Below are 18,165 nucleotides of genomic sequence, written 5' to 3'. Positions count from 1 at the left end.
TGGTTCATTATTAAAGGAGGCAGGAGGATCGGAAATGCCGTGTCGCTTTGCTGCCAGGAGGCAAGCTTCACTGCCAACACTGACTCCCTTTGCCTCATCTATGCGCGTAGTATGGATTGATGGATGGTATGAGCGCCCCCTTTGGAACGGGGCAGTGGGTTCCGCCACTAAGCTCTTGTTACATTTTACAGCCTAATGTCCTACGTAAGTTAAAAACGAAAAAAAAAGAAGAAAAAACACGAACTCCCACAACCAAATTTTCTGACCCCCTATTGTGAACTTTGCTTTCATATGTATCCGTTTTTGTCGTTTCCATACTTTTCTTCCACCAATCTTCCAATCGCCTCTTACTAATCCCTATTGCAGGCATGTTTACTTTTCCCCTGCTCTTGCTGAACCCAAGGGCTTCAAGGAGGCCGGGGGTGCGATCAGAGATGGTTGTTCGGCGCGTTCGTTCGGTTACCGGCGCACGCAATTTGCCTACTCCGCGCCGACATCGCCAGCCGCGGGGCGTGGCCACGTTTTTGGTGACGTCAAATTGACGACACGCTCCTGTCAATCGTCCTCCCACCGAGCATTTCATCTGCTAGGCGCCGAACCCGACGCGAGCTGGGAAGTTTGGAGCGATCATACGGCTTCGCATGGCGCGTCTGGTGGATTGGATCCAACAGGCAGCCTTTCCGGCTGCGGAATGGCACATTTTAATCCAATCCATAGTTTAATTCGAGAAAATGGCGCTTCCGTTGGGAACTTATGTTGTTGCACTGGGGTTTCTAGAGGAAGGAGGAGAGCGGGTGGCGGTGCGAAGCACGTTTGAAGATATGGCAGAAAGTGAATTCCGGCGTCGTTTTTGTTTCTCGAAACAAATAATACATTGGTTGTACAGAGAAATCGACAACATCATTGGTGCCAGCGAGCCACTGGAATGTTGTCGCTGCCTCTTGACAAGTGCGCCACTCTTCCCATCGTTTTTTTTTTTTACTTCTTCTAGCTGTGCGACGCACGACGCAAAGAACCTAATAGTTATAAATTGCAGTAGTCACACGTACTACTATTTGAAAACGTGTTTGGGCTTGAAAAGAAAAAATACATTTTTTTAGATAAAGATTTAATTCATTTGGAAGACAAGAAACATTTGGTTTTGTAGTATACTGTTTGCAAGCAGACGACAAACGACGGAAGTAAACTTCCGGGGAGGTCACCGCTTCCTGATTGGCTGCTCTCTCCACCTCGCTGTCACAAATTTTGCATGCTGCAACTTTGTGACGTTGCAGCAACTGAACAGAACGCGTATCGAACAAAATATCTCCGATCGCGCCCCAGTAGTGCCTAAATCGACCAATGGGCAGATGTCTTCACATTCTAATAAAACATGCTCCATCGTTTCCCTAACTTTACCACAGCAAGCACATGCTTCTTCTTCCTTCTTATGTCTCACTTTATAGGTGCGTGTTCTAAGGCATCCCAATCTCGCTTCGAAAAGTAATGAGCTTCCCTTTGAGTTACCATAAATTCTTTCTTTCCTGATTTTGTTTTTTCCTCTTAAGTAGTTACTCATGGCAGGTTTCTTTTCCATTGCCGCCACCCATGAGATTACTTCAGCCTCTCCAACTTTCAGCTTGACGTTCTTTGTTGCTGTGTTGCTCACCTTACAGGCCGCATACTTGCTGGCAAGCTTCCTAGTTCTTTTCCTTCACTGTGAATCAATGTTTTTCCTGTACAGATACCTCAGCACTTTCCCAGCCCATTTACTTTCTTCCATATTCTTCAGTCATTCTTCATAATCAATTTTACTGTGAGCTTCCCTCACTTCAAAACTAGTCCAGCCCATATCACCCTGCACAGCTTCATTTGTAGTCTTGCCGTGAGCGCCCAATGCGAGGCGTCCCGCTGACCTTTGGTTCCCATCGAGTCCTGATTGTACCCCTGATTTCAAGCAAACAACTGCATTTCCAAAAGTAAGTCCTCGAACCATTACACCTTTCCACATACCTTGGAGCACCTCGTACCTATTGTATCCCCATAGTGATCTGTACTTCATTATGGCTGCATTTCTCTTCCCCTTTACTTTTATTACATAGTGTGCGCTGATGGACGTGCCACTGGTGGCGGCCTTGCGCAGAACATTTGGGAAAGGAGCCAGCCGCGTGCCGTTATTTTCTGTGACGTCGATAGTGCTTCTCTGTATTATTCACGTTTTCAGAGCAAAATAAGTAACACCCTTCACATGTGTGAAGTGACCAAAGCTTCAGGGTATGTCGAAGAATAATTGTTGCGTGGTGGGAGGCTCAAATAGCAGAAAAAACGTGCCAGCGATACGGTTCTAATCATTCACTGCAAACCCTCATCAGCGGGAGCAACGGTAGCAATGGATCGCCGCCTTTGGCAGGAAATTTCTTGTTCTGATGCTTTCCTTTGTCGTGTCACTGTTTTTTCCACTCGATCATATTTAGATGCGTAAGCGACTAAGTTCGTTTGCAATGCAGCATGCGGTTTAAAGGCACTTCGCTAAAATTCTGAATGCCATTTGACGCTTGTACTGTTTGCCGCTTCTTTACCACGTTGCGCTAGCTAGGCAGCACGACTGCACAAGTGCATTGTGTTGTATGTTAAAGCTACTGAAGCTTGGAAGAATTGAAATTGTTCGTTTTATGTGGCCCGGTAAATCCTCACACCAGCTGTGATGCACTTCATGTTTTTGCATCTATTTTAAGCGTGGCTTTCTGCATGTTGAACTGTTAATTGCTAGTTGTTTCAGCATAACTGTTGCTGATTCTTCTTCTTTTCTTTTCTTTTCTTCTTTTTTTTTTGAGGTGCGAGGTTTTTATTCTGCCTCATTTGTGAATGGTCTAAATCACACTGTGTCTTATTGGAATGATACCAAGGAAGTGCTTCTTTAACAGCTTTATTCTTATTGCCGGAGGGCATTTTAGATATTGTGTTTAGAAAATAGGTAGTTCAGGGTGAGCATTGCTAATAGTTGCTGAGTAAGGTATGTTTGTTCCATTTCTGCTGAAAAGTTCACGTCACGTCTGGTGACAAGTCCAGTGACTCATCATTTTTTGTGTGGACTTAATTCGAGAAATCTAGACGGTTCTACAGGTCCTTATCTTCCAAGCATTGGTGCTGGTTAAGGTGGTACGGGTGAAAGGCCAATGTTTAGAATCCTCCAAACAGATGACTTGGAAATGATGCCTGGGTGGCCATGTCCCGCACGCTAGCATGAGGGTTTGAGGCCATAAATGCTAGCGCATCTGTGCGCAGGCTAGGACTCAAAGATGGAGTCCTAAGCTGCTGTTTCTTGAAGCTGCCAGTTTGTCTCAGGTTTTCATCATTTCTGATGATAGTCAATGGGTCTACCGCCACACTTCCACAGCTGATATATATTTGCGGCCTTCCTCTTGTTGTCATTTGAAGCTCCCAAGGAAAGCATAATTTTTACCTTCTCATTAGAGAAAGACATGGCGACTGGGACGAAACAGAACGCACCTTTAAACATTTGCACTGACGTCAATTCGCTTTTGTGGCGATAGGTTCAGTGGCAAAAAAAAAGGGGGGAACAATGCATGCACTTTGTCTATGCTAAGGCAACAGCTATCACAACTTGTTTCCAACTATCACCAAATGCGACATGTTACTTTGGCCGAGGCGCAGCAGATAAGGCACTAGCTCGATCGCTATGTTTTACAGTGAGGCTGTATATGGCTAGCTGATTCGTCTGTTCATCCATCTGTATGCCAAAAACTCCTCCGGTGCAACCCCATGCACATGCACAAAAGAAAAGAAAGGAGAAAGAGAGACGCGCGATTGGTTGAACCAGTAGTGATGTCGTTGCTCTCCGTCATCACCAAGCACGCGCGCAGCAGCTTCTCTCTGGCTTCGAAATGGGTAGGCCGTGCGTCATGCGTACTACTGAAGAGCAGGCAGGTTTCGATTAGTAATGCCACGAGCTGAACCGTGAACGAGCTTGTCTACACCGTCCCGATGCTGCAGCTCGGGCACAAGAACAGGCTCGTGCAGCCGAGTGCAAGCAGCAACTGCGCACCGAGGATCCGGCAGCCAACCAAGCTGCCGTTTAATGAACCTTTGGGACTAACCCAGTGATAAACACTGGGGCTGCATGTTTCAGTTTCACTGGTTAATCGTCTGTACGGAGTGCTTGGGCGGTGATGTTTTTTCTTTTTTCCTTCATTTCATTCTGGCTAACTCAGAAGGAGCCTGCTTGAGGGTGCTGCTTTACGATGCGGGTGGGAGTGCAGTAACATGGTATTCACCGTATTTCGCGAGGTTTATTTATTGCTCGGAAAAAAGTAGTACGCAGTTAGCACGTCACTGAAAATACCGCAGTTAGATGTCCCTTGGCTGTGCCAAGGGACATCTAATTATAATGATAATTATAATAGTATGTCTCGAGTTAGGTAATAATTACAGTTATCTAATTAAATCTCAGTAACGAATAAACTACTGGCAGCTACACCACTGTACTGGATACAATATGCATTAGGTTTTTTTCGAGGAACGCATTGCTTTGTTTTTTATGCGAAGCATATTACGAGAGCTCAACCCAGCTCCTCAGGCGCGGCGGTGTCGCCATGAAACCACGTGACACCGTGACGTCACGACAGAGGAGAAGTGGCTTTGGCTCAACTCTTGCAAGACGGGCTGGGTGGGAATCGAACCAGGGTCTCCGGAGTGTGGGACGGAGACGCTACCACTGAGCCACGAGTACGATGCTTCAAAGCGGTACAAAATCGCCTCTAGTGAATGCGGTGTTGCCTTAGAAACGAGCTGTTTCTAAGGCGTGCGTCTCTTGCTCAGGCGCACATTTCGTTGCCGCACCGAACGCTGCTTTGCTCGACGCTCACCGCGTCCAATGCGGGGCGCGTAGTCGCTGCCCTGTAGCCCATTGTCTTACACCCCTTGGCGGGTCGACGGGAACGCTGTCGCGTTCCACTCTTGAAGGCGAAGCAGTAATGCATGAGTTGTTTCTTCGTCTAGCCGAACCAAATATAGCCAAGCAACAGCAGTTCACCAGGCTAAACAGTGGTTCAACAACTAAAATAAAGGCTAGTATGCTTCGCATCCTGGGCTTAACCTTACCTAAGCCACAGCCATTTTTTTATCTTGGTGCATGATGGTTAATCGGGACACCCTGTATAGGTTTATGACCTCTGCATGCAAGTGACCATGTTTCCATCCTTAATAAACATTGTAAATTATTAGAAGTGTCTTTTTAATGAGTCGTTAGCTTTGCTTACTGGAAAGAGAAGTGATACCGAGACACGTATCATTCACATGCATTTTACACGCCCTTGATAAAAGACTCTACCAAAGGGTCACTTACGTCTACTTTTTCGGGGTCAAAAAAGCCCGCAATGCATTTTGAAGGGAGGTGAACATGCAGTAACATACTCATTCTCTAGGCATAAGATATCCATGCCTTCAGTAATAATTGTTAACTTGCTACCTACTTCTCTTTAAAAATATAATACGCTTTGTCTTGTGCACATATTTAAATATATTGTGTATGTGCACGGTGTTTGCAGTGGAAATTTAAAACAATGTTGAAGTGAGAAAATACGGATGAAGCAGCCACGGCTGGTACTTCCAATGCACTTGTTCTCCTCGTGTCAGAATTTGCAGAAATAAAGCAAAGTTGAATAATGATCCGTGCACGTCTGCGCCAACAATGATGCAATAATTGTATAAGCTATTAACCACAATATGATGTTTAATGAATAGGTCGAGTTAACTCAAAAGAAACCTCAAATGATGTGGGTGACAAAACTCTGGCAATGAAACGTTAGGTGGGGGAGGAGGGTGGGTGCTCAGGCCCCGGAGACCCCCCCCCCAGTCGGCGCCTATGCCCATGACAGCGACAGAGGCAGTCGAAAGGTTTCGTTTTCGCTCGACTCTGCTCCATTCGCGTTTCGGTAGTTTCGTTATCGCGTAGTGCTGCGCTGGTTTTGCTGGCTCGCGAAACTCGCACAAACTGCATTTCCATGTGATATCGCGGAATGCCCGAGCGGTCCACGCCACTACGAGATGGCGCCAGAGCCGCGCGCGTATTCTGGGACGTCTCTGTGCGGCGGCGGCGGCTGTGAATCGCGCCCACGCATCACCTCCCGATTATCGAGGCCACACTTCGCTCTGTTTGCAACGTGCCGCTCGACAGATTGTCCACGCCAGCGAACATATCGCGAAATGAAAACACGTATAGACCTGCGCTCAAATTTCGCATTAGGGAGTATAATAATCGTCGGTGAATTCTTTTTAATATCTATATGTCACTGCTCTGCCTAATCATCAAATTGATCTTCACCCAGGCACGTGCCCAGGATATTTCTTTCGGGAGGGGCAACCCAAGTTAACTTTTCTATGCAAATGAGGGGGAGGGGGTATACCTTTACTAGTACAAATGTGAATAGCGCCTACCATCGCCACAAAGACGCGTAAATCCGCAAAACAGATATGAAATAAGGTGTATCTCAGGTACACCTGTGAGATACACCTCTCCTGTACTTGGCAAACGATGAACCACGTCAATTGATTCGCGCAGGAAAGAATCCCAGGAAGAACACTGCCATTAACAAGTAAAGAAGCGAAAGTGTAAAATAAAGATTACTATAGTCGAATACAACTTTTAAAAAAAAACAGCAGTTGGTAACCAACGCACACAAACCGTGCGGGGTTGTGTTACTCACGCGACCTTTCCGAAATGGCGTCGTACTTGATATCTCCGGAGCGTCTGCTGTTCTTGAAGTATTTTCATCGGCGGAAGCAATTGTGCAAAAGACGTGGACAAAGTGTGTGGAATCTCAGCATTTCATTCTTCAATAGTCTGCGGCACAATTAATTTCACTGCTGAACCCGTTTTACTCATGAAACTTCACTGCCAATTGAAGTGAAACTTGACAATAAATAGTTCCAGACAAGCAAGCATTTCATTTCAGTTGAGCAAAGAATTAGGCTTTCGCCATTCCACTATAATAGGTGGGGGGAAACGTATAAAATTACGCGTTAATAATTTTATTTTTGTGGTTACCGCCTTATTTGGGTAACAGGAAGGTTTGAAGTACGCATTATTTGCAGCTTCGCGAGGAACGGTGGCTGGTGATTATGAGGGCGTGGGCCGGGCTTCACTGCAGATTTACGTTGTGCTCTAGAAGAATGATACACACATATATTTGCGGAACAATCGCAGTTCTTTTGGATCCCTCGTTTAGTGCTCTACCAAGAGAAGTGTTAAAACCGACTCGTAATGCTATTTGGGAAGTTGCGTAATGATGCGTGGTCACCAAATAAAGCGCAGGACGCTGCGGTTCTAGACGTACTGTGCCCACGGCGGAAGGTTAGAAAAACACCTACATAAGCACAACAGAGAAGTGCCTACGTCAGTCGGCTCGACTGACAACTGTAGAAGCGTGATTCAAAACACATGGAATTGTTCTCCACTTCCGGCGGCGTTTTCTCTACTTCCTTTTTAAATGAAAGGGTGTTGATCTGTAAATATTTTCACAAACAACGGTTAAATTTATTAATTTTCGCTTTTCCTTCCTGTTTGGTTGTTGCCTTGGCTCTCTCCCTTATTAGATCGCTTAATTTCTCAACTCCTTGCGACTCTTGTTTCCAGTTGCCAATTTTGCACGAAAAGTGCTGTACAATTGGGGAAACAGCCATAGAGTTGAAACGCCAGACGATATAACGGGTGACAGTCGTATTGCTTATGGGTTCAAGGGTTATTGCCGGGTTTGATAATGGACCGCCTTCTGGCATATTATTATTTTCATCCTTATCAAACCCATATCACGGGCGTATGTTTCCGAGGATCTGCCAGCGTCGCGGCGAGCCCTCACTCCGGCACTAATGAAGCAAAAGGAAAAGTTAAACGAAACTGGCCTTTTCTCCGGTTGTCTTTGGTTCTTTGAATCTCTGGAATGTATTCCGTTGAATAGCCCCCCCCCCTTCCCCCACTTTTTTTATGCTCAGTGTAAATAAATAAATAAAATGGATAGCCGGAAAATTGGAACCTGTAGATAAGTCGTGGGGGCAACCTTGTGTACGTGGCGAGAGCCGATATAGAGGCGACAAAGGTTCTAGCCTCTATAGAGCCGATAAAATGCGCGTGGAGGTCGATTAGGGCGCCCCCTTCCTCAGAGAGTCCGTACACACATTTTTTAAAATTATGATTTACAGCATAGTGCAGATCCTAAATGGGTCCTGGCAGGAGGGCCAAAATAGAGAGACAAGAACAACAAAAGCACAGCAAATTACATTACAGTAAACAGAATATGTAAAGAATGCACATAGCAGGAACAGGAAACAATAAATCTGCATCTGTCAATAAGCAATTTTGTCAAGGGCACCAATACTGGTTAGTAGATCAGTCGGGAGTAAATTCCATTGCGTTATTGTGCGCGGAAAGAAGGAGTATTCAAAAACATTGACTCTAGCGTTGTACGGTGTTCGGGATTCCGGGTGATTTCTTGTTAGGCGTGTTGTGGTGGACTTAATAAATGGTTCAGGTCTCATGAGGAGTGTATTATTTTTGATTAAGTAACTTCAATCTGAATTTTCTTCGTAATTCCAGTGTCTATGTTATGTTGCGCCATATGAGGGTGATGGGAGAACCAGTAGAGCAGCATTTCTTAAATATAAATCGAACAGATTTTCGCTGGATCATTTCCAACGCCCCGATGTTATGTTTTGTGTAAGGGTCCCAGACGGTGCATGCGTGCTCTACTTTAGGTCTGATGACTGAGGTGTAGGCTACGAGTTCTGTCTAGTAGGGGCAGCTTTTAGTTCATGCCTGGGGAGGCAAAGTTTCTTAAAAGCTGACGTGCATATGTTTGATATACGTTTATTCCAGCTAAGATTATTGGTTATAGTAACACCTAGGTATGTGTATTCAGTAACTTCCTTGAGCGGGTGAGATGGAAGGGTATATGGAAATGACAGGCTACTCAATTTCTATCGGTAACTTTCATGAAGACTGTTTTGTCATTGTTAAGCTGCATGTCCCATCGACTGCACCAGGAATTAATGTTCTGAAGGCTAGAATTAAGAATGGCGATATTCAGAAAATATGATTTCATTAAACAATGAGAGTCAATACTGACGAACTGTGCGCGGTTAGAAAGGTAAGCACACACCCAGTTAATTATGAGAGTAGAAAGCCCAGTAGGTTCAAGCTTACATTATTAGTTTTGCATGTGGAACAAGGTCAAACGCTTTCTTACTCTAGAAAAATAACGTCAATCTGCCCGGACCTGTTTAGAGTATCAGCAAAGCTATGGACTACGTATGTTGGTTGTGTGACTGTTGAAAGTCTCTTTCTAAATCCATGCTGAAATGGAGATAGAACGTATCTGTGATTTAGAAGGGTAGTTATATAAGTGGCTGCAGTGTGCTCAAGGGGGGTTTACAAGAAGAAAATGTAAGTGATATTGGACAAAAATTTGTAAGATGATGCGGTACCTTTCTTAAGTATTAGCACAATCCACGCAACTCTCCAATCCGAAGGAACACTGCTAGTTGATAGGCTTGCACGGAAAATTATGGGGAAAAATTTGTATACCATTTCACTGTAACGCTGCAAGAACATATTTAGAATCCCGTCAAGACCAGGAGACGCTTTTGTTTTCAGATTCAACAACATGGACAACACGCCTGCAGAAGATACAATGCTTGGTTCTGGAGGACATGGTGCAGCTGTTTGCCGTATTTGGGAGTTTGATTTCGAAAAAAAAAACTGTAGAAATATGCATTAAAATGTTCAGCAATGCTTGATTTATCTTGAGAACGCCATTGTGCATAATTTGGCCGACAGGCTTGTTTTTCCTGGAAAAGTGTCACCAAAACTTCTGCGGGGCGTTTTGAATGAAGCTCGGCAGCGTGTGTTCAAAGTAATGGCTTCTTGACTGGCTCACAGCCTGACGCAGTACAAGTTGTGCAGCTGCTACAGCGTTTCGGCAGGCGTGTTCGTTTTAATCGCTTTAGTTTTCGTTTTAAAGGCAAGACCCTACGCGTGATCCAGGGCGTTCTTTTGTACATTTTCTTTATTCTATTGGGAATAAAATGTTTTATGCAGTACGCGCAGATTTCTTTAAACCTATTCCATAGTAGACACACCTCATTTCCTTTAAAATCGCTCAGGCATAGGTCACGGTAATCAAGCACGCTTTCGTCCGTGGCACGCGAAAAGTCTATTACACGGACAGGCTCTGTAGGTGGAGAGTTGAGTTTTTGGATGCTGCATGAAAAATACACCATATTGTGATCGAAGAGGCCGTTTTCCACTGAGACACAACAATTTTCAGTCGATCGGGTGATAAACACCAAGTCAAGTATGAAAGCACCAGTGCCCTGGACATGCGTGGGTTTTGTAACTAACTGTCGAAGGTTATGTTGCAACATATCAAAAAAGTAATGCGGGCCAGTGCCAGAACCAGAAACAGGACAATTCCAGTCAAATCCAAGCAGGTTGAAACCGCCATCAATAATTATTTTGTCGTGGATGAACTTAGACATGTGACAGCCAGGTCGGGAAAACCTTGGTAGTGAATCAGATGGTCGGTAAATGGCAAATGAAAGCAAAGATCGGCCCCAGCAGCATAGTTTTAAAGAGACGCTCTCGTGATGGATAAGATGCGGTAAAACAAAAGCTTGGATACCTTGCTTCACCAACACAGCAACACCACCAGCACTCGGTTGTCTGCCGCAGCGGAACACGTTATGCGACGGAGTGCATGTCGATAGGACATACGATATCAGACATGTCGAGTTCTTTGTGGTGAACCTTGTAGACGAGGCGATCTTGGCCAGTTTCCGTCCCTTTTAATCGATATTGAAGGACTGTCGCGTTGAGGCTATACAGCCTTTTCACATGCAAGCCCGACTCTGGAATTCCGCTGTGTTATGTACAGTACATTCACCGTCGGCGTCTCTGCCGCAGTGGCGAGCTTCCTCTTGTTGAAGACGTGCGAAGCGTTAATGTAATAGAATAGGTCGGGTGGTAATCTCGGCGTTCTCCCCTGGGCACACTACAGTTGCGAAATCCTCGCATAATATGAGCAACATCTATTTTAGTGTCTCCGACTAGATGCGTGCGACCTTCGGAAACTGATCGTACGGGAGTTTGTTTATTTATTTGTTTATTGACAAAACAACGCTCAAGAGCGGTTTGTCTTGGTGCCAAGGCAAAAGGCGGCATTAAAAAGCCACCTGACCAGGCCTTTGACACCAGACAGCACGCGCAGCACACAACATGGGCGCAACATGCTTCAAAACACACTGCATAATATCAAACACATACAAATAAAAATGCATGTACAGAGTATCCAACACGATAAAACAAAATAAGGAAGAATGACAGAATTAGTCGTCAACACATTCATCATCAACAAGACACAGAACTATTAAGGCCAATGGACTACAATTGGATTTGAAGAAAACAAAACAAATGTACAACAAAATTACAACTGTTGGAGGAAATACATTTTGGTTAGTTTTCTGAAAGCAAGCAAGGAGGGAGCACTCTCCATTGTATCTAAAAACGATGGGTAACAATTCAGTAGGTTCAGTTCAGTTGATCTGCGGACTCAAGCGCAGAACAAGCCAAGACAGATCCAAGACAGCTTATTAGGCTTTGCCAATAGATGCTCTTTGTCGGATGTTGGCACGAGCACCTAGACCCTAATTTTCTGATTAACGTAAGCCTTGAGTTCGCTTATGCTTCTCCTTTGCCAAGACGGTTCCATTGCAGCATGGGAATGATCGGAGACCGTGAGCGAAAACCTCCTGAAGCGCAGCCATAGCAAAACGAGTGCTTGCATTGCTCGCCGAAACAGCTACGCGTCGCAGCAGCCAAGTTGTGGCACCGTTGCACCGGCATGAGAAAAATGTATGCTGTAGTTTGGCGAAACTAAACTTACATATCGGACAACGCTGGCGATATGAATGCCCCACATTCCAATATATTGTCGTGCTGTCCAGCCGACCAAACTTGGGAAGAATGCGGCGTGTTTTAAGAGCCTCGAACGTACGACAGTAAAGCCTTAAGTCGGAAGCGGCAGTGAGGTCGTCCTTAGAGATTAAAAAAATATATACATCTTCGGCAGTTCCCTTGAGTAGGTGTCCAGTTTTGTCGTTGTCCGACATTCTTGCTTTCACGATTACTCAAAGCTTCAGGACTTCCTCAGAGTAGGTATTGCACGCGTTTCTCCCGGTAACTGCACTCGTCGTCTAAGTGTCTGCTCGTTTCCAGGTGTGCAATTGGCCAATGACATAAGCAGTTCACGACGCCTTCTGTGAGTACCCCAAAGCCAGTTAAGCCGCCCACTTTGTCATTTGAAAAAGTTGCTGTCGACTTGCTGGGCCCCTTCCCCAAGTCTACTACCGCACGTCGCTGGATTATTGTGTGTGTGGACTATTTATTTCACCCGGTATACTGAGACGGCAGCACTTGCTTCGGCTATAGCAGCTGGCGTTTCATCTTTCCCGATTTACTCCGTGGCGTCGCGGGGCTCTACGCGTTGTTATTGGTCGTGGACGGCAGTTTACTGCGGACGTCATTGAAGAACTACTACGTCTTTGTAGATGTGATTACCGGCACTCGGCCCCTTACTACCCGCAAACAAACGGCCTCACTGAGCGCACGAATCGTATCCTGACCAACATGCTTGCCATGTATGTCTCCACAGATCACAAGAACTAGGATTCTATTTTACCATTTGTTACGTACGCCTACAATACTGCCAAACGTGACGTCACAATTTAGGCGACTTTCTTTCTTCTGTACGCTCGCAACCCCTAAAGCTTTATCGACACTATCCATATCCTCCCCTGGTCTCCACATGATGACTGTTCCATAGGCCAGACTTTATGTCGTGCCGAAGAAGCCCGTCGACTGGACCGCCTCCTGACTCTCCTCTCAAGAGCGTGCCAACGTTCGTTATGACGCTCGACATATGCTCGTCACATTTGCTCCTGGAGACTTTGTTTGGCTTTGGACACCGGTACGGAAAAAGGGGCTGTACACAAAATTTCTATCACGATACACGGGCCCATACGTCGTACTAAAACGCTTTAATGACGTGACATACGTAATCGCAAGAGTGATGCGCACAACCGGCGGTCACGTAAAATGCAAGTCGTGCACGTCGCCCGGCTCAAACTGTGCCACCATCGGCCTACAGAACTCGCTCGGAGAGCTTCGTCTGCCCCCGGACAAGCTGTTCCGCTGCAGCCGAAGGAAGAGAAAGTAGAGGTGTGCGCGAGGAGCTGGCCTCTTGGCCTTCCATGACCGCGTCCTGTCGCTTGCTCTACGCTAACCATCTATCATCTTGTAAATAAACCCATCCCATCCGTTACAATTTCAAGGAAACTAGCTGCGGGACGACTGAGAATACTGCGTAAGCTAGATTTGGAGAAATTTCGAGTGGTACAGATGAGCGAGCCAATCGTACTGCGCTAAGGAGAATCCGCTTTGAAATTAGCGCAAGGCCATAGACGCAATAACTTGTACTTCTTGCCTCGATGGCCATTTGGACTACCAAGCTGTAAAATCCAGCAGTTGCTGATTGCGTGCACGTTCTTTCTATTACACCCCACTCTCGAGCGAAAAAGAAATCTTACGTTCTTACGTTTAAACGAACTGTGCATCTTCACTTTCGAGGTTATGCGATTTCAAAGGGTCACCTTGGAACTTGCCCGTCAAAATGCACAAGCCAACCATTTAAAAACAAGCGCTGCGCTCTCGCGTGCGCGGCTAATGTTTAGATCGAGAAGTAGATGCGGCCAGTGTGATATCGCGTGTTCTTGTTGCGATGCGTGGGTCGCGTGGAAGGCATGATTTCAGCGCTATACGCGCCACGTGCTTTGGCCACGACCCGGCTAGTATCGACCCACGTACGCGAAACGGAATAAATGAGCTCTTCTTTTTGCAAAAGAACTTCGCTTATGCTCTCATCTTCACCATTAAACACTGTAGTGGATAAGGCGTTCACGGTGCGGCCGTGAACTCGATGAGATTGCATTTTTTTAAGAGCTTGTGATGTACAGTGATGGCAGACTTCGAGGCATTTCCAAAGCGGGACTCATTTCAACTGTCGGGTGGGTGGAGTTTAGTCAAACTAGCACGGAAGGAAATGGCTTGCACTGCGCACGCTATTCGGGCTCTAAGCCTTGAGCGTTGGCGCCTGCGAAACGATATTGGATCTTGCAAAATCTGCTAGCTCTTTTTCAGCACCCTGCCTGATTTGTCTTTATGCGCTTTTCATTCGTTCAACCAGCTAGTACACACGCGATTCGGGGCTTCCTTGAATCATGGTGAACGTTTTGCAGTGCGACAAGGCGAGGGACAAGAAGGGGACACACGCATCAATTCTATTTCAAGTGTATTTATTTTTTAATTCTGGCGTTTTACGTGCCAAAACCAAGAAATGACTGAGGCACGCCGCAGTGGGGGACTCCGGATTAATTTTGATCACCTGGATTTCTTTGACCTGCATCCAATGCACGACAGTCTGCATTTCGCTCCCATCAAACATGCGGCCGTCGTGGCAGGGGTATGATCCTGCGAACGCGGGCTTGGCAGCACAAGGCCAAGGCCACCGCAGCCGAATGCGGGCTGACCATTTTATGCGAAGCATATTACTAGAGCTCAACCCAGCTCCTCAGGCGCGGCGGTGTCGCCTTCAATACCACGTGACACCGTGACGTCACGACAGAGGAGAAACGGGGCTCCAACTCGCGCCGTCGCTCGCGGCGTCGCCTTCAAGAAATGCCTCCTGGAGACAGAGCTGCTCGTTGGAATGAGAAGCGAAGGTTGCGGCGTGCTACAGAGACTGTTTCTAGGTGGCTTTGCTACGGCGCAGCGACTACGCGCCCCGCATCGGACGCGGTGAGCGTCGAGCAACGCAGCGTTCGGCGCGACAACGAAATGTGCGCCTGAGCAAGCGCCGCACGCCTGAGCCGACGCCGACGACACCGGCTTTTCTGCGACACGAGCTCCTTAACGCTGTCGCGTTAAAATAAAGGCTAGTATGCTTCGCATCCTGGGCTTAACCTTAGCTAAGCCACAGCCATTTTTTTTTAAGTTACAGAACTTTCAAAAATCGGCAGTGGCAGATAGCATACTAGCACGGTAAATTGAAACACATACTGAACTAATGAAGGAAAATACATTAAGTAACTAGTGAATTAGCTACTTTAAGGCCCATATTTCAATTTGAGTTTTCAGTTTCATTGTTTCCTTGAAGATAAAAATGGCTGTGGCTTAGCTAAGGTTAAGCCCAGGATGCGAAGCATACTAGCCTTTATTTTAACGCGACAGCGTTAAGGAGCTCGTGTCGCAGAAAAGTCGGTGTCGTCGGCGTCGGCTCAGGCGTGCGGCGCTTGCTCAGGCACACATTTCGTTGTCGCGCCGAACGCTGCGTTGCTCGACGCTCACCGCGTCCGATGCGGGGCGCGTAGTCGCTGCGCCGTAGCAAAGCCACCTAGAAACAGTCTCTGTAGCACGCCGCAACCTTCGCTTCTCATTCCAACGAGCAGCTCTGTCTCCAGGAGGCATCTCACCTCGTGAGTGTCTAGCAGAGGCAAGCGCAGCTGCTTATATACCGCCGCGAGCGACGGCGCGAGTTGGAGCCCCGTTTCTCCTCTGTCGTGACGTCACGGTGTCACGTGGTCAGCCTTGAAGGCGACGCCGCGAGCGACGGCGCGAGTTGGAGCCCCGTTTCTCCTCTGTCGTGACGTCACGTTGTCACGTGGTATTGAAGGCGACACCGCCGCGCCTGAAGGCTGGGTTGAGCTCTAGTAATATGCTTCGCATAAAACAATAGGATGCTTGACAGAGCACCTAACACCCTTCTACACAGTTCGCACGGCACACAATATATACAATACTATATCATTCAATAATAAACAGACCAAAAACACCTTTACTGAATATTACTGAAATATTTATTCAGAGATTATCGCACAGTTCTTTTTGTCGGTCGGTGCGAATTGTTTGGCAACGTAATAAAAGTCCCTTTTGTTAGTACTGCAAGTGTTTTTTTAAAGAAAAACCAGCAGGCTTGGTCTGTTCCTTCGGCGCTGGACTCGGGCACTGCTGCAGCAGCATTTTCTCAACGTGGGGATCGCCATCCTGTTTGGTTGCTTGCTTGCACCGCAAATAATCGCGCTCATCCGCTCGGAGACCTCTTCAAACGCGAGCACCGCCAAGGGAAATAATCGCTTTTCAAGTAGCCCCGCCGTGATGGCGCAGTGGCTTTGGCGTTTCGCTGCTAAGCCCGAGGGCATCGGATCGAATCCCGGCCGCATTTCTATGGCGGCGAAATGCAAAAACGCCCGTGTAACATGCATTGGGCGCACATAAAAGATCTCCAGGTGGTCGAAAATAAATTTTTATTATTTTTGCCTGATGTCTTAACTATCTTTTTTTTTTACAGACAAAGTATTCCAAGCATCAACCTTTTTGAACTATTATTGGGAATTTTGCTTTTGTAAGCCTCCATTGTTTGCGGTCTCCCTACCTAAACCCTACTCTCTACTTAACTCCAACCGCCTTTTACTAATTTCTGTTGTGGACATGTTTCCTTTCCCTCTGCTATACCTGAAGCTAAGACCTTAAAATATGCCAAGTGAGTCTAAACCGACAGCCAGGTAAATATCATTTGGCGGTGGTGTTGTTCCCTATCACGTATGTGGCTCGTCACCCACTATGTGGTATTGACCAAGAAATGGATGGATTATTCTAATTTATAACGAATAAGATTCCGAATATCTATGGACTTAGAGCGCTGTATAACGTAGAATTATCTGTTAAATTAAAATCAGTAAAGTGAGATAGAACGAATAATAAAGTTAAAAGTACACAAAAAGGAAAATATAGAATTTAGCAGGGCGTTCGGTTGGATTCTGTGCGAATTTTTGGGACAGCCGAGCAAGCGTTCCTGTGGCTTAATGCCAAAGTTGAGGCCCCAAACGAAAGAATAACAGATCCTGTTAAATCCAGGCGAAGTCCTCGAAAAGGTATTTCCAATGTTCTTGCAGCAGCAAAGCGGCGGAAAGACGGAGATCATTCTCGTCACGAAACGAGAGGGGACGGAACGAAGCACGCTGCGGGGCATGTCCAGACAATGCGGTCGAGATCTGCGCGTGGCATACGTGTTGTGATAAGTAACTTAAGCAATGACATTCAGCATATTGCCTCGAATATTCGTTTCTCAGAGGTCTCGTAAAATTCCATATCACCAAGTTGTGTCATAAGAACACGGAAAGAAAGAACTGCTAATGGATAAAGGCGTCGCGAATGTTTTCCTCCATCTCTGAAAGCGTGCACTGATAAGGGTCACGCATTTTTTTCACCTCAAAAAAAAAAAAAGTAGAAGACGACGATTTATCATTTTTTTAAATAAAAGTTTACACAAGCAGCTTGCGAGTGCTATGGGGTGGTAACTTGATATGTTGGATGGGTCTTTACCCTGTTTCAAGACCGGGACTACAATAGCGTCTTTCCATATGTCGATGGAGGGCAGCCTGAATAGCGTTGAAAAGTGCCAGCAGTGTCACCTGTGCGTCAGTGTGCAGGTTTTTAATCATGTCACGCACGATTCTCTCAGCTCCCATCGCTCGTCGGCCCAGAAAAGCTATGAAGGCACTTTTGTCTTTCTTGAGGGCGACTGGCCGATGTGAACGTCCGACTCGCTCAGGCCCTCCGCGGGTATGCGCGAGCTCACCGCGGCTTTTCTCCTCCTCCTCCCTTCTCTATCTTTCTATTCCCTCTTTCCCGCCCCCACAGTAGGGTAGCCAACCAGACGCATTTCTGGCTTTTATCCCTGCCTTCTCTCTTTATTTCCTGCTCCTCCCAGTGCAGAGCTCCTACGTATGCGCTCAAGGCAGCTGTCAGCTCGGCAATATTAGAAGGATAATTCCATTCGGTCGGCATTTACGGTTCAGTGATTTAAGCTTCGCTATTTGCTTACATTTAAGAAATGATTATGGATAGTGCGCGGAGCTTGATACGCGCTCGAAGTGTGGGCCAAGGGCGCCCGCCTGATTTTCCAAGATATTCTTTTCGTTATCGTTAGACCAAGGGCAACGGGTGGAAATGCTGTCCATTTAGCCTTCTTAGACCATTCCGTATACTTTTGCCTCCTGCGT

The 18,165-nt window shown here is 46.4% G+C and overlaps 2 protein-coding genes across 4 annotated transcripts in view; one reads left to right on the top strand and one right to left on the bottom strand.

The window, feature by feature from the left end:
• Nucleotides 1-9,789, top strand: part of LOC135906085 (RUN domain-containing protein 1) — a 70,078-nt gene extending 60,289 nt beyond the window's left edge. For all 3 annotated transcript variants that reach the window (XR_010565625.2, XR_010565624.2, XR_010565621.2), the window contains one exon: nucleotides 9,647-9,789. The gene's annotated coding sequence lies outside the window, so the exon portion shown is untranslated. The remainder of the gene's footprint in view (nucleotides 1-9,646) is intronic.
• Nucleotides 1-18,165, bottom strand: part of kermit (PDZ domain-containing protein GIPC-like protein kermit) — a 193,726-nt gene that overhangs the window by 107,709 nt on the left and 67,852 nt on the right. The window lies entirely within an intron of this gene.

The sequence above is a fragment of the Dermacentor albipictus genome, chromosome 9 (assembly GCF_038994185.2).
Source record: "Dermacentor albipictus isolate Rhodes 1998 colony chromosome 9, USDA_Dalb.pri_finalv2, whole genome shotgun sequence".
Taxonomy (NCBI): Eukaryota; Metazoa; Arthropoda; class Arachnida; order Ixodida; family Ixodidae; genus Dermacentor; species Dermacentor albipictus.
Note: the sequence above shows the minus strand (reverse complement) of the source record. Positions and strands in the feature narration are given on the sequence as shown.